Source organism: Panthera uncia (genome assembly GCF_023721935.1).
Source record: "Panthera uncia isolate 11264 chromosome A1 unlocalized genomic scaffold, Puncia_PCG_1.0 HiC_scaffold_17, whole genome shotgun sequence".
Classification (NCBI taxonomy): domain Eukaryota; kingdom Metazoa; phylum Chordata; class Mammalia; order Carnivora; family Felidae; genus Panthera; species Panthera uncia.
The window spans coordinates 92383886-92398420 of record NW_026057577.1 but is presented as its reverse complement, the minus strand read 5'-3'; positions in this window follow the sequence as shown (position 1 = coordinate 92398420).

The following is a 14535-nucleotide window of genomic DNA, read 5'->3' as shown; positions in this document are numbered from 1 at the left end:
TAATCTGTAAAATGGCCATAAAACTCTTAGTATTATCATATCTATCATTGTCCCCATTGACACTGAAGTTCAGAGAGAGTATTTGACCCAAGATCACTCAGTAAAGGGCAGAGATGACCCTTGCATTCTAATCTCCCTCTTGCTGCTATGCTTTGAGGAGTAAGTAGAGAGCTTGTCTGTCATCTTGGGCTTTTCCCCTAAAGCTCTGGGTGACAGCCAGTAGCCCCAGCAGGAGTGGTGACCTGAGAGTTTTCAACACCTTCGGGTGCTAAGTTGAGGCAAAGGCCTGAGTGATTTTCCAGGGGAGAGTCACGCAGTTGGTTAAAAGATAGCACAGAGTGGAGACATGGCCTAGAACCAGGGCCCTCACTGGGAGGGGCTGGGTTGCACCCTGGGGGCGTCCTCTGTTGCAAGGGACAGGCATCCACTTATAAACCACAGAGCTGGGAAGCCAGCTTTGCCCACTTTCCAGGCCCTCTTTTCTCCCCCTTCAACTTCTACCTCTCTTCCTCCTCCTCCTTTTGGCAATCTCTGAGCTTGAATTTCAAGACCTGTGGTCTCTGAGGACTGGAGCCCAGAGGAAGGTTTTAGCTCTGCAACCCAGACAGCAGGAAGCACTGGGGTTTCCTGAGGGGTGGGGGAGATAGGGGCACTCCAGGGTTTCCCTGGGCTGCATGAGAGAGGCCCAGCTGGTGTCTGACCCCAGTCCCTTGGGAATCAAGGGCCTGGACCCCTCTGGAGAAAGAAGGCCCATGGGGAATGCCTGTAATTCCACGGGATCCTGGCCTGGTTAGTGTTTAGGGCCCACAGCAGTCCTGGGGGGATACTGATGTGCCCTGCTGGAGCCAAGGTTGGCTTGGTCTGTGGGTGACCAGCTCTGCCCCTTTCTGGCTCCTCTCTCCCTTCTGAAACACACTGTGCCACCTCTCTGCCATCTTCCTGGCCTGCTGTCTCCTCCTCCTTCACTACCCGGTACCCTCCCCTCCCCTTTCCAGAGCCCCCCTTTCTCTCTGAGGCTCTCGCAGCTGACCTGTTGACCTTCCGCAGTCTCAGGTGGGCTCTCTCTCAGAGATTTTCTGCAGGGGGCATGTCTTAATTTGAGAAGGCTTTGAAGGTAGGGGCTATGGCTGTTCACCTCTGAGCAAATGCATCAGTGAATGAATGAATGAATGAAAGAGCCAGTGAGGAAATGAATGAACAGGAAAGTGGCAGCCTGTGCTAATGAATGAATGAGTCAGTGACGGCTGGAGGGAATGAATGAACTTGCCTGAGTGGGAGTGAGTGGGTGAGCTGGGGGGTTCTGAGGTGGGCCCTGGGGGCAGAGACAGCAGCAGCAGCAGCACAGAAAGGCTTCAGTGGGTTGGGGAGAGGGGCTGTCTTGGTTCATTATTTGGGGAGGACACCGTGGGCCGCGGGGTCCCTTCCCCCCTGCGCAGACAGTGCTCTGTCTTCTCTCCTGGCTCCTGTGTCCCCTCAAGCTCCCATCCTTGGCCACGCTCAGAGGAGAACCTTCCTGGCCCCCGCCCTTGGGTTTTCTTGGCAGGATCCTCCTTGGAGGCTGTTTCTCTTGGATGAAGCCTCTCCCTGACCCCTCCTCCCCTCCCCAAGTCCCCATAAAATGTTCAAAGTATTTTCTTTTACTCAATAAAGCAAACAAAGGCAAGGGCAGCCTGGAGGCCTGAATCTGCAGCCCTTGGCCTTGCTCAACTGAGGCTCGCAAACCACCTTCACGCTGGAGTCTCTGGGGACCCTTCTATGCGCTCCACTTCGCAAATGGGAAAGCCAGTCTCAGAAGGAGGGAGGTCATTCTGCTAGGAGTGGGAGGCAGAACCTTGACCTTGGGCCTTCTGTTCCAGATGGGGGGAAAACCATCCCCCTCTCGTGGCCCCTCTCTGCCTCACTTTGCTTCCAGTAGGTGACAGCAACAGAGAGGCCTTGGGCTGGGTCCCGGGCAGCCTCAGTGGCAAGGGTCTGTGATTCTTCCTGCAAGAGGCTACGGTACAGCTCTGTGCATCCCTGCTGAACACACACCGTGAACAGGCAGGGGAATAGTAGAGCTCGAGGGGAAGGACTTCCCCACTGCTGCGGAGGTCAGGAATCCTCGCCTGGGGCTCCATGGGACCCATGAGACAGGTGGGTGTGCAGGGCAGACAGATGCACAGAGATGAACACGAAGTGAACGAGCCCACTCTCCACTCATTACGACAGCCCCCTGAGGCGGGTACTATTATCACCATTTTATAGATGCCGAAAGCAAGGCCCAGAGAGGCGACATGACTTGTTCAAGATCGCACAGGTAGTAAGTGGTGGAGCCAGGATTTGAACCTAGCAGTTGTCAGACTCCAAAGCCCAGGTTCTAACTTGTTCTCCTAGTTGGGTGAGAGCTTGAGGGAAGGGGGGCAGGTACAGGTGTGGACTGGTGTCAGGCGTATAATGGGCCTTCAAGTTGCCAGGGGCAGAGTGGTGCTCACCTGGGCTCCTGGCTTCCTACCCTCCTGTGATGGAAGGCTGAGCCTGCCTAGGAAGATGGGGTCTTCCCGTTCTCGCAGGAGTCTGGACTCTCCTTGGTCAATCAGTTCTAGAAGCCTAACCACTTGCTTCATCTTTTGTGGAGATAGATGCTCTCCAGCCCTCAAGTGTGGGCTAGTTTCCCTTCTGCCTGCGCTAACCCCACAGCCCTGTGGTGGGCGAAGCAAGCTCCTCAGGGAAGGGGGTTCCCTCTAGACAGCCCCACCTTCTACCCCCTTTTCCCATCACTGGCCCTGGCCAGCCCCCTGGGCCCGGTTTGAGAACAGACACTCACCCCTTTGCCAAGCACGGAGTGGGAAGGGCTGCGGCAGCCCAGCCAGGAGTCCCAGCCAGGGAACAGGATCAAGAGTGGACGGGATAACTGGGGCTGCCGAGAGGCCAGGACCAACCAACAGGGACCTGGGGGGTGGCCTAGAGGTTAAGGGAGGAGCAGAGCGGCTCCCCATCCCCAGCTCTGCCTGGAGGTGTGAAAGTCAGGAGTTTTGCAGCTGCAGCCCATGGGAGCACATGGTGGGAAATGGCCTTACCCATCTCTCTTCTTGACGGGGTCAGACCTTTTATTTATTATTATTATTATTATTATTTAATACTTATTTATTTTTGAGATAGAGAGAGAAAGAGAGAGAGAGAGAGAAAGAGAGGGAGCACAAGCAGGAGAGGGGCAGAGAGAGAGGGACACACAGAATCTAAAGCAGGCTCCAGATTCTTTGCTGACAGCGGTGAGCCCAATGTGGGGCTCGAACTCACAGACCGCGAGATCATGACCTGAGCCAAAGTCGGACGCTCAACCGACTGATCCACCCAGGCACCTCAGGGGCAGATCTTTTAAAGGGGCAACTCTTGGGCAGAGCATGGGGGGTGAGAGATCTCAGCCTCTCAGCCCTGGGGTCAGAGCTCAGTGCCTTCCCAAAGGCAGAGGGGCCACCCCCTCACAGAGACGTAGTGGTTTCCTGCCTCCTCACCACAATGGCATCCCATTGGACCTGTTCTCACTTGAGAGGGCCATGGGGTAGGGTCCCTCATCTGCCTTGTCCTGAGTGTCCAGACCTGGGCCAGGCCCAGAGGAGTGCATCAGTAATTACTAAGGAGGAGAGGACTTTGGTGAGGGGTCCGGGTTGGGGCTGTGAATTGGGACCCTAGACACCAACCAGAGGCCTGCCTGACTCAGTGTCCTTTTGGTCTCCCAGACCCAGCATATCTGGGTGGTCAGAATGGATCCCGGCAGGGATGGGTGTCCCCCAGTTGGGCTGTTTTCTGAGTACTCCCACTCTCAATGTCTTCTCTTCTGGGGACATCACCCCACTCAACCCAAAGTTCCCAGGCCCATAGCACATCTCACATCTACGATCTGTTTTTCATACTTCATAAATGGACATTGTAGCTTGTATTGAAGGGACCAGAGAGGCAGAGTTCAAATCTCCACTCTGCCCATTTCCAGTTGTGTCTCAGTTTTCTTACCTGTAAATGGAGCCATCAGTGACACGATATCAGAAGATTTTTATAAGGGTTCCATCAGTGAATGCAGCTAACGTAATTAGAACAGGTACAATGGTTGATAGCCCGGATTTGAACTCAGATCCAACTGGTGCCAAAGCCTGCTTTCTTTCTGTCATCATGTGCTGGATCCTTCCATAGCTTGCCCCAGGATAGCATGCACATTGGGAGCTGGTGCCTGGTGAATGCTGGGGTGCGGGCTAGAACTGGCTTTTCACCGGGGTCTTGGAGGCCAGTGGCCCTCTCTGGCTGAACAGAATCTACTCTTCCCTCCCACTAGCCTAATTCCACAGATCCCAAGAATGATGGGTAGTTGAGGGCGGTAGAAATCCTCCCAGAGCCCTGAAGTCCCTTCCCCTTTCCAGGCCTCAGTCTCCCTGTCTGTGGGCTGGGAAGATCCGACAGAGGCAGTGTGAATCTCAGCTGAGCTATAATGCATGAGAAAGTTTTTAGGACACACAGTGGGCGAGGTCTCCCAGGTTGGAGGACGGGATGGGGGCTCTTTGGAGCAGGGGAAGTGAGCTGGCTGCATCCACAGACTCAGACTTCGGCCTCAGCCGGCAGCTGGGCCTGGACTCCTGTTCATGGCCGCCCCCTCTCATGGGCCTGCTCCAGGCTGACCCCTTCCCTGCTGAGGAGGGTTCTGCTGCCCACGCAGGCACACCCTCCTTGCTGGGCCTGGGTGCTTGTGTGTGTGTGTGTGTGTGTGTGTGTGTGTGTGTATGTGTTGTGTTGTGTGTGTGTGTGTGTTGTGTGTGTGTGTGTGTGTGGGTGGGGTGCTGAGAGGTGCTGAAGGGTAAGGAGACCCTGAGCACACTCTGCGCCCCACACAGAGAGCCCCCATGGAGTCAGCCTGGGCCGCCGGCTCAGCCATCCTTCCCGGAGCCTCCATAGCCCCTCTGGCTGCCGCCACAGGCAGATTCCCGGCGAATGGTGCTCCTGAGACTGCCACGGGCCCAGGCTGCGTCATCCCCGCCCTCCCTGAGCCCTGGGACCAGCTGGGCAGAGCTCCAGCCCTGGGAACTCTGCCTGCTGCTTCTTTTTTCCTTCTCCTTCGAAACTTCACTCTATGATTCAGTGAAATGTCCTCTGCTCCCCACTGCCTGGCTTGGCTAAGCTGACCTTGTAGGGCAGAGAGCACTGGACCTGGAGTCCAGGTTCCAGGCTGCTGCCTTGCATGCCCTGCGTGACCTCATGAGGGTCCCTCGCCCTCTGTGGGCCTCAGTTTCTCCATCTGTAAAATGGAGCACCTAGCAGTGAAAGAAGGAAGAAGGAGAACTGCCTTTGCACTCTCTCATGCCGGCCTCCTAGCTCCGTGCTGGGCACCATTCTTTCTTTGCAGAGATTTCCCAAGGTTCTAACTTGGACCTCTCTACTCTGCCCTCCCTGCCACGCCAGCTTACAGATCACTGGTCCCAGGCCCACCTGTGGTGGCCTTGGGTGAAGACTCATCCCCAGTCCCAAGAAGGTCACCTGTAAGATCTAGGTCACAACTGTCCTCCCTTCACTACTGTCCTACCCCCCGGCTGAAGGCTGAGACACCCCTCCGTGTGGGGCTCCACCACTAGAGGGCGCCCATCACTCCCCAAAACATGATTAAAAAACAAAACCAAAATGCTTACCCCAACTGAATTTAATGATAACAGCCATTTATGGAGTATTTATATGTGTCAGGTGCTATACCAATCCCCACAGCACCACTGAGAGGTACACAGTGCCATCATCCCCACTCAACAGATGATAAACTAAGGTTGGGAGAAGTGAAATTACTTACCCAAGGTCACCCAGCTAGACCGTGACGGGGCTGGAGCCAGCATTCATGAATCAATCTCAGGCCCAGGGCTGAGGGTTCCATGGCTCCCAGAGTCATTCACTGAGGTGGGGGGTGATGGCTGAGATGGAAACTGGAGATAGCAGCTAGGACTGAGGTGATCAGAGACCATCAAAGTGAATGGTTGCAAATTTAAAGCATTCCGTAGGGTCTTTTAATAATTATACAAGTAGGTAACATCCCTGAAGTACTTACCATATGCCAGGGACAACACCAAGTGTTCTGTATACGTGAGCTCAGCCGATAGTTGAAACTACCCAGTGGGGATATGTTCTGGTGTGATTTCCATTTTACAGGTGGGGAAACTGAGGCACAACAAGGCCAGCAGCCTTGCCCAAACTGACTCATTTGAACCTATCTTGTCCAGAATCCCAATATTTAAGAGAGAAAAGCGGGCAGAAGCAGAGGTGGAGACACAGAAGCCTGAGACTTCCCAGGCCACTGTTGGAAGACCCTTGATTGGATGCATCTCCTCTCTGGGCCCCAGAGAGGAGCAGAGACTTGGCCAAGGGCCCAGACCTGGTTCGGGGCAAAGCAGGAGATGATCCCAGTTCTCCTGGCCCCCTGCCCACTGCTTGCTCCCTCTATGTGCTGCACTGACTCCCAGACAAGCTAATCCTGTCTCAGTCCGGGCCTCAGTTAACTGAATGGTGAATGTCTTTCCCCTGGAGAGGACACTCCTGGAGATCTGACTGGAGATCTGACTGGAGATCAGCCCTTACTGGAGATCTCTGGGACACATGGGCTGTCGTAGGCAGTGGTAGCCAAGAGGCAGAACTGGCTTGGGGGATGGCGACCTGGGCCCCTGCATTATCTATCAGTCCTTCCCCCAAAGCACCCCAAACAAGCAGCCCCAGTCCCACCTCAGTCCCACAGCTGCTCCTGGGTAAGATGCCAGAGCAGACTGTGGTCACGTGAGTTGGTGGTCCCATGGCGGTTTGTGCAGGACAGGAGCACTAGGGTGGGATAGGGTCCCTGCCCCATGTGAGGCGCTCTTTTGGCATAATAACTTCCCGATCCCGGGTCTGCCTTGGATCCACCTTGGTCCTTCCCAAGGGCTGAATCTTTGGGATTTTCTGACTTATGCCGTGACACTGGGGTGACTAAGTTCCGCTGCAGTGTGGACACCAAACCGCCACAGCTGGAGAGAGTTTGGTGGGTCAGGCAGGGGTTGGGGACACTGGAACCAGTAATGTGTGGGCCGTTGGGAATCAGGCCAGGGCTGAGCAGGGCTGTACTGAATCCTTACAACAACCCTGTGAGGCAGGACCGCCCATGCTCCCACCCCCTTTATGTAGGTGAGTAACTGGGGCTCACGGTGCAGTCAGAGAGGCAAAGGGAGCTCAGGGACATGCAGCACAAACGGCACCGGGGCCACTGGCCCACGTGGTACGGGGCCAGATGGGCAAGGTGAGTGAGTGAGGGGCTGTGTGTTGGGCCATGGGGAATGGTGTTCCCTATTGTTTGCTGAGCTGCAGAGATACACCTCAGGATGGGGTGAAGGGGGCCCAGTGGCTGGCCACTGAGGTCACTGCCATCAGCCTAATCACTGGTCTTGAGGGCCCCAAAACCAGAGCCTCTGGTGTTTAAAGCCAGGTCAGAAATGTTGATATTTGTGTGAGCTGTTCCATTTTCCAAGACCTGGAAAACTAATTAAAAGCTTATTTTAAAAATGGGGGGGGAGGGGGGAGCGTGAATCAGAAAAGTTAAAGGTTCCAAACAACAATAGTAATAATCGGAGCCATCCAGACAAACCCACAGACCAACTCCAACCTGATAATGTAAGTGGCCTGTGGGATCCTCGAAGCAGGGCTCCTAACTCAGCTGGGGAGGGTCCTGGGCAAAGAGAAAACTATCCTGAGGATGAGAAGAGATGAGGGGAGCAATAGAAGAGTTACTCAGGCAGGGGGCGGGGGGCAGCCTGAGCCACGGTGTGCTGGAGGCTTTCCCGAAGGCAGGGGCTCCGTGGAGGTGCCCTGACTGTGAAGGTTCCTTCCATGGGACACTGCCCCACAGCGCGAGTTAGGGTATTTTAGGGAAAAGGAGAGGGAGAGAAGGGTCTTCCAAGAAAAATGCCAAGGATTCCTTTTGTTGGGGCAAAGAGCCAACAAACTCTAATAATGCTCTGTCCCTAGTTTTAAATTGAGCTCTGTTCTTGGCGGGAATATTCCTTGGTCACGGCCCAGAGCTCTGTATTCGGGGTGCTTTGGGGAATGGAGGAGAGGGGGCCGTGTCCACTCCTGGGCAAAAGCAGGGTGAAGAGGGGCCAGTGGCTGGCAGCTGAGGTGATCGGAGAGGCGAAGTGACCCAGAGCAGCCGGCAGTGGGCTTTTGGAGGAGACAGAGAGGGACTGGTGGAAGAGAGGCGTGCGCTCCGATGTCCTCAGAAGCCTTTGGGAGGGCACGGGTCTCCTGCAGCCCCGTGTGCAGTGGGGCTGGGGGGGCTGTGTCCGGAGATTAAGGGGAAGGGTGGCCCCAGCTGACTTAGGGTCACACAGGATGGGAGGACGTTTGGTTGAGCAGCCGGGAGGGCTCCAGACACAGTGTGGTGTGACAGAGCCCCACTGCACACCCTGGGTCACTGTCTGCAAGGGAAGGTGGTTTGACCCAGATTGAGATGGCAAGTATTTTCATCTCATGAGTCAGTCCTCGCTGACTGGCCACTGCTCTGCATTAATAAGAATTTCAGGCTGCCTCTGTTCAGTCAGGAAGAGTACAGAGAAGGGTTAATGATGCCTGTTAAGGGTGCCGATGTGGGGACCATTTCTCTTCCTGGCTCGTCGCTTGCTCTCACCTCCGAAGGAAAAGAAGGTCTTGCTTTTGTTCTCAAGCTCTCCTGACCCCGGTTCCCCTCCCTCTGAGACTTCAGACATTTCCCCCTCAGAGGGCCTGATAGTCATGTATGACTCACCCTACCCTCTGGGACTCGGTTTCCACATCTGTAAAAGGGCAATGCAATGCTGCCAGTCATAGTACTCTCCTCCCTGTTTATCTTGCGAGACGCTGTGGAGGCAAAAAGTCCTCTTGGTTCCGTGCTTTCGTTCTCATAAATGCTTGTCTACCGGATTAGACTCAATCCCGCCATTTTAAGTATTGTGACTTGATAATGTGTTTTGGTATCTGGTAGAGCAGGACGGCCCCCCCTCCTCCGCCAATCACTCTTTTTTCTCAAATATTTCATGACCTTTGTCACAACTATCCTTCCAGATGAACTCTAGGATCGTTTCATGAAGTTGTGACCAGGAATTAGGTCTTCTTTGGTTAGTCTGTGAGTTTATGGAGTCTACTGCTTAACAGTGTGGGCTATGAGGTCAAATAGCAGGGGTTACAAATCCGGGCCCCACCAGCCCCCCCTATGTGATTTGGGGCAAAGACAACTTTCCCAGCCTCCATTTCACCATCTACAAAAGGGGTTCATCCTGATGCTGACCTTATAAAGTTCTTAATGAAAATCAAATGAGATAATTCATGTGCAGTGTTTAGAAACATGCCTGGCACATGGCAAACACACAGAACCTGAGAGCTGGCGTTGGTGGCATTCCGTGTGCCCTCTCTCCACTCTGCTACCCAGTTAAGCGTGTGGTCCATGTACAGTGACCGTGGTGGTGGGTGTAGCCTGTGTGTGTGTGTGTGTGGGGGGGGATAGGTGGGGGAGACAGGGGTGGGTAAGTGACTTCAAAACACGCAACACATGTCTATGGCACAGGCTGCCATCAGGGATGTCAGAATAAATGCCATACGATCCCTGACCCCAGGGGCACAGTGTTAGAAGGAGGCAGACACAATGACCCAAGTCATGGCACACAGGGGTAGAAATTTCGGTCTGAGCCCAGAGGGAGGGATGACTCACTCAAGAGTGCTGGGGGCGTTGGAAAGACCTCGAGGCCGAGGGGACTGGTGAGCATTCACGGAGCGGCTGCCTCAGGAGATACTGCTGGGGAAACCTGGAGCCACACCACCATGGCTTTGAGTGTCAGGCTATGAGGTTGAGGCTTTCTTCTGAGAGCAATGGGGAGTCAGTAAAAGTCTTAAAATGGGTGGAAGGGGGTTGAGACCTGGCGAGACCCATGTTTGGGAAATGGGAATTTTGGGGAGTCACCTGAAGGGACGTCCTTGGGACATCCTTTGGTACGTTGACTACGGCCCTGGCACCCTTGGGACCCTCCTTTCCACACCAGCTCTGTGAAGTGTGGTGTAGTTGCCCGTCTGCTCCAATTTACTGAACGCTATTTTCTGCCTTCCTTCCCTCAGCCAGTCCCTCCCTCCCTCCTCCATGCTTTTCCTTGCTGTGCTTCCGTGTGTTTACACCACCCTCCTCTTTCTTTGGTCCTGTTGCCTGATCCCGACCGAGCTCCACCAACAGTTTCCAGCTCCAGATGGAACATTTTCCCTCAACAATGGCGCCTCGTGTATCTGGACACAGAGGACAACTTGGATGGAAGCAAAAACAAGCGTGTCTGGGCAACCAAAACAGAAGGCATCAAGTTCATATTCCTTACTCACTGGAGTGTCTTCCCACCTGGGATTCTCATGTAGAGAATCCTAGAATTTTAAATATATGATTTACCACACTTTATTGCATTTAATTTTGTTGTATTCTTTTTTTTTCTTCTGATTATAAGCAAAATAGACACACTGTAAACATTCCGAGCAAATGTGATGTTATAAAAATGGGGTGATGGTTAATTTTATTGTCAATTTGGCTGGGCCACATTATTCTGGATATTACGCTGAGGGTGTTTTTGGATGAGATTACAATTTAAATGGGTGGAATTTGAATAATGCGGATACCCTCCATACTGTGGGCAGGACTCTTCAATCAGTTGAAGGCCTGCATAGACCTGAAAAGAATGAGCTTCTCTGAGCCTGAGGGAATTCTGAAGCAAACAGCCTTTGGACTTGAACTGCAACATTGGCTCTTATCTGAGTCTCCAGCCTGCCATCCCACCCCACAGATTTTGGCCTTGCCAGCTTCCATAATCGTGTGAGCCAATTCCTTAAAATAAATCTCTTTCTCTCTCTATACATCGTATTGGTTCTGTTTGTCTGGAAAACCCTGACTAATACAGATGGAAAGCAAAAATACTCTTTAAAATCATCCCATCAGGGACTTTCAATTTCTGGCCCAGCATGTAAAGAGTTTAGAAGTCCCCACTCCATCCTAACAAGTGAAAAACTGAAAAATCAACAACTCCTCTTGAATCTTTCAGAGAAGTGAGGTCGCAGGGAAAACTGCTGCCCCCAAACTGGGAGAGACAGGCAGGTGGCTACAGAGAGTCACAACTTCCTGGAGCAGAAAACCATGAGCAGAAGTCTCCACAGGACCCAGTACTGTGGTGGGAGAACCAAAACTGTAATGGATGAACCCCTGGGGGATCAGGGTGGAGAGTTCTGAGCATTAAAAACATCAGGGCAACTCAGTCACCGAGAGAGACCCCACACATTTGTCAGTGTTAGTCCTGGGAGCTCGACAAGGTCCTCCTCACAGCTCAGAAAAACTCCTCATCCTTCTAGCAGGGGGACAAGGAAAGGAACCATTTTGAGATACGCCAGAAGACTGTTTTGCTTAACAGGCTTGTCCTCCAGAGAAATTATTTTACCAGAGCTTAGCCTTTTGGAATTTTATCAGAACCTAACTGACTCAGAGGAAGGGAAGTCTCCAACTCCGGTTTTTCTGACCTTCCGGGTGAGGAAAGGGAAATACATAACTCTATCGCCCCAGCCATCCTGTCCCACCTAAGGGAGGAAAAACTGAGAGGCACTGGTGAATTTCACAAGTCCAGGGACATAGGCTTAGACCTAATCATAGGGCTATAGAATATCTCCCTTCCCCCACCTTACCACCTCATTACTTAAAGGCCTATTTACTGCAATTCCTTTTGTCCAGAACATCATGTCTGCTTTCCAACAAAGAATTACAAGGCATACTAAAAGGCAAAAGACAGCTTGAAGAGACTGAGCAAGCATCAGAACCGAAGTCAGATATGACAGGGATGTTTGGATAAAAAAAAAAAAAATCTATGATTAATATGCTAAGGTCTTTCAGGCAAAAAGCGGACCACATGCAAGAACACATGGATAAGGTGAGCGGAGGGATGGAAATTTTAAGGAAGAAAGAAAAGAAATGCTAGAGGCCAAAAACACCAAGAGAAATGATACTCATTAGTAGACTGGAGATGGCTGAGGAAAGAGTCTCTGAGCTTGAGGGTGTGACAATAGAAACTTCCCAAACTGAAAAGCAAAGAGGAAAAAACACTAAAAAAATTAAATAAACCCAGAACAGAGTATCCAAGAACTGTGGGGGCAATTACAAAAGTTGTAACATACCACAGTGGGAATGCCAGAAGAAAAGGAAAGAAAGAAACAGACAGACGCAAGATTTGAAGGAATAAGGGCTGAGAGTTTCCCCCAAATTAATGCCAGACACCAAGCCACAGATCCAGGAAGCTCAGAGAACATGAAGCAGAATAAATGCCAAGAAGCTATAGCTAGACACATGAGACTCAAACTTCGGAAAATGAAAGATAAAGAAAAAAAATCCTGAAGGAAGCCAGAGGAGGAACAAAGATAAGAATTGGATCAGATTTCTCCTCAGGAACCATGCATGCAAGTGGAGAGAAATATTTAAAGTGTGGAGAGAAAGACCCCACCCACCTAGAATTCTACATTATGTGAAATTGTCCTTCAGAAATGAAGAGGAATAATGACTTTCTCAGACAAACAATAAGGGAATTTGGTGCCAGTAAACCTGGCTTGCAAGCAATGCTAAGAAAACTTTTTCAGAGGGAAGGAAAATGATGTAGGTCAGAAACTCATTCTATATAAAGAAAAGGAGAGCATTGGAGAATAAGTGATGGCAAACAATCTTTTATTTTCTTATTCTTTAAAATTTTTTTTCAATGTTTATTTATTTTTGAGAGACAGAGAGACAGAACGTGAGTAGGGAAGGGGCAGAGAGAGAGAGGGAGACACAGAATTCAAAGCAGGCTCCAGGCTCTGAGCTGTCAGCACAGAGCCCGACGTGGGGCTTGAACCCATGAACCGTGAGATCATGACCTGAGCCAAAGTCAGACGCCCAACTGACTGAGCCACCCAGGCACCCCTATTTTCCTATTTTTAATTGATCTATCAGGTAACACTTTGCTCAAAATAAGAATAGCCAACTCAGTATTGAAGAGGAACAGAGTTGGAGGGCAGACACTACCCAATTTCAAGACTTACCATAAATCCACAGTAATCAAGACACTGAGTTATTGCTGAAAGAACAAAGAGATCAACGGAACACAGCAGAGAACCCAGAAATAGACCCACATGACAAGTCAACTGATCTTTGACAAAGGAGCAAAGGTGATGAAATGAAGCAAAGATAGTCTTTTCAACAAATGGTGCTGGAACAGCTGGACATTCACATGCAAAAAAAAAAAAAAATGAATCTAAACACAGCTCTTATACCCTTCACAAAAATCAACTCAAAATTGATCATAGACCTAAATGTAAAATGCAAAACCATAAAACTCTTAGAAGGGAGCATAGGAAAAACCCTAGATAACCTTGGGTATGACGATGACTTTTTAAAATTTTTTTTTTTTTTTTCAACATTTATTTATTTTTGGGACAGAGAGAGACAGAGCATGAACGGGGGAGGGGCAGAGAGAGAGGGAGACACAGAATCGGAAACAGGCTCCAGGCTCCGAGCCATCAGCCCAGAGCCTGACGCGGGGCTCGAACTCACGGAGTGCGAGATCGTGACCTGGCTGAAGTCGGACGCCCAACCGACTGCGCCACCCAGGCGCCCCTGACGATGACTTTTTAGATGTAACACCAAAGGTACAATCCATGAAAGGAATCACTGATAAGATGTATCTTATTAAAATTAAAGCTTCTGTTTTGTGAAAGACAATGTCAAGAGAACGAGAAGATAAGCCACAGACTGGGAGAGAATATTTGTAACATACACAACTGATGAAGGACTGTTGCCCAAAATATAGAAAGAACTCTTAAAACTCAATAATAAGATGGGGCGCTTGGGTGGCTCAGTCAGTTAAGTGTCCAGCTTCGGCTCAGGTGGTGATCTCATGGTTCGTGGGTTTGAGCCCCACATCGGGCTCTGTGCTGACAGCTCAGAGCCTGGAGCCTGCTTCGGATTTGTCTCTCCCTCTCTTTCTCTGTCCCTCTCCCACTTGTCTCTCTCTCTCTCTTTCTCTCTCTCTCAAAAATAAATCAACATTTAAAAAAACTCAATAATAAGGAAATGAACAAACCAATTAAAAAATGGTCACTAGATCTGCCGAACAAACATCTCACCGAAGCAGATATACAGATGACAGTTAAGCCCATGAAAAGATGTTCAACATCATGTATCATTAGGGAATTGCAAGTTAAAATGGCGATGAGATAATACTACACACATGTGAGAGTGGCAAAATCCAAAACACAACACCAAGTATTGGCGAGGATGTGAAGCAACAGGAACTCATTCGTTGCTGGTGGGAATGCAAAAACAGTACAACCACTATAGAACAGTTTGGAAGCTTCTCATAAAACTTAACATACTCTTGCCATATGACTGCAACTGTGCTCTTTGATACTTCCCCACATGATCTGAAAGCATATGTTCACACAAAAACCTGCACATGAACGTTCTCAGAAGCTTTTTTCATAATTTCCAAAACTTAGAGGAAA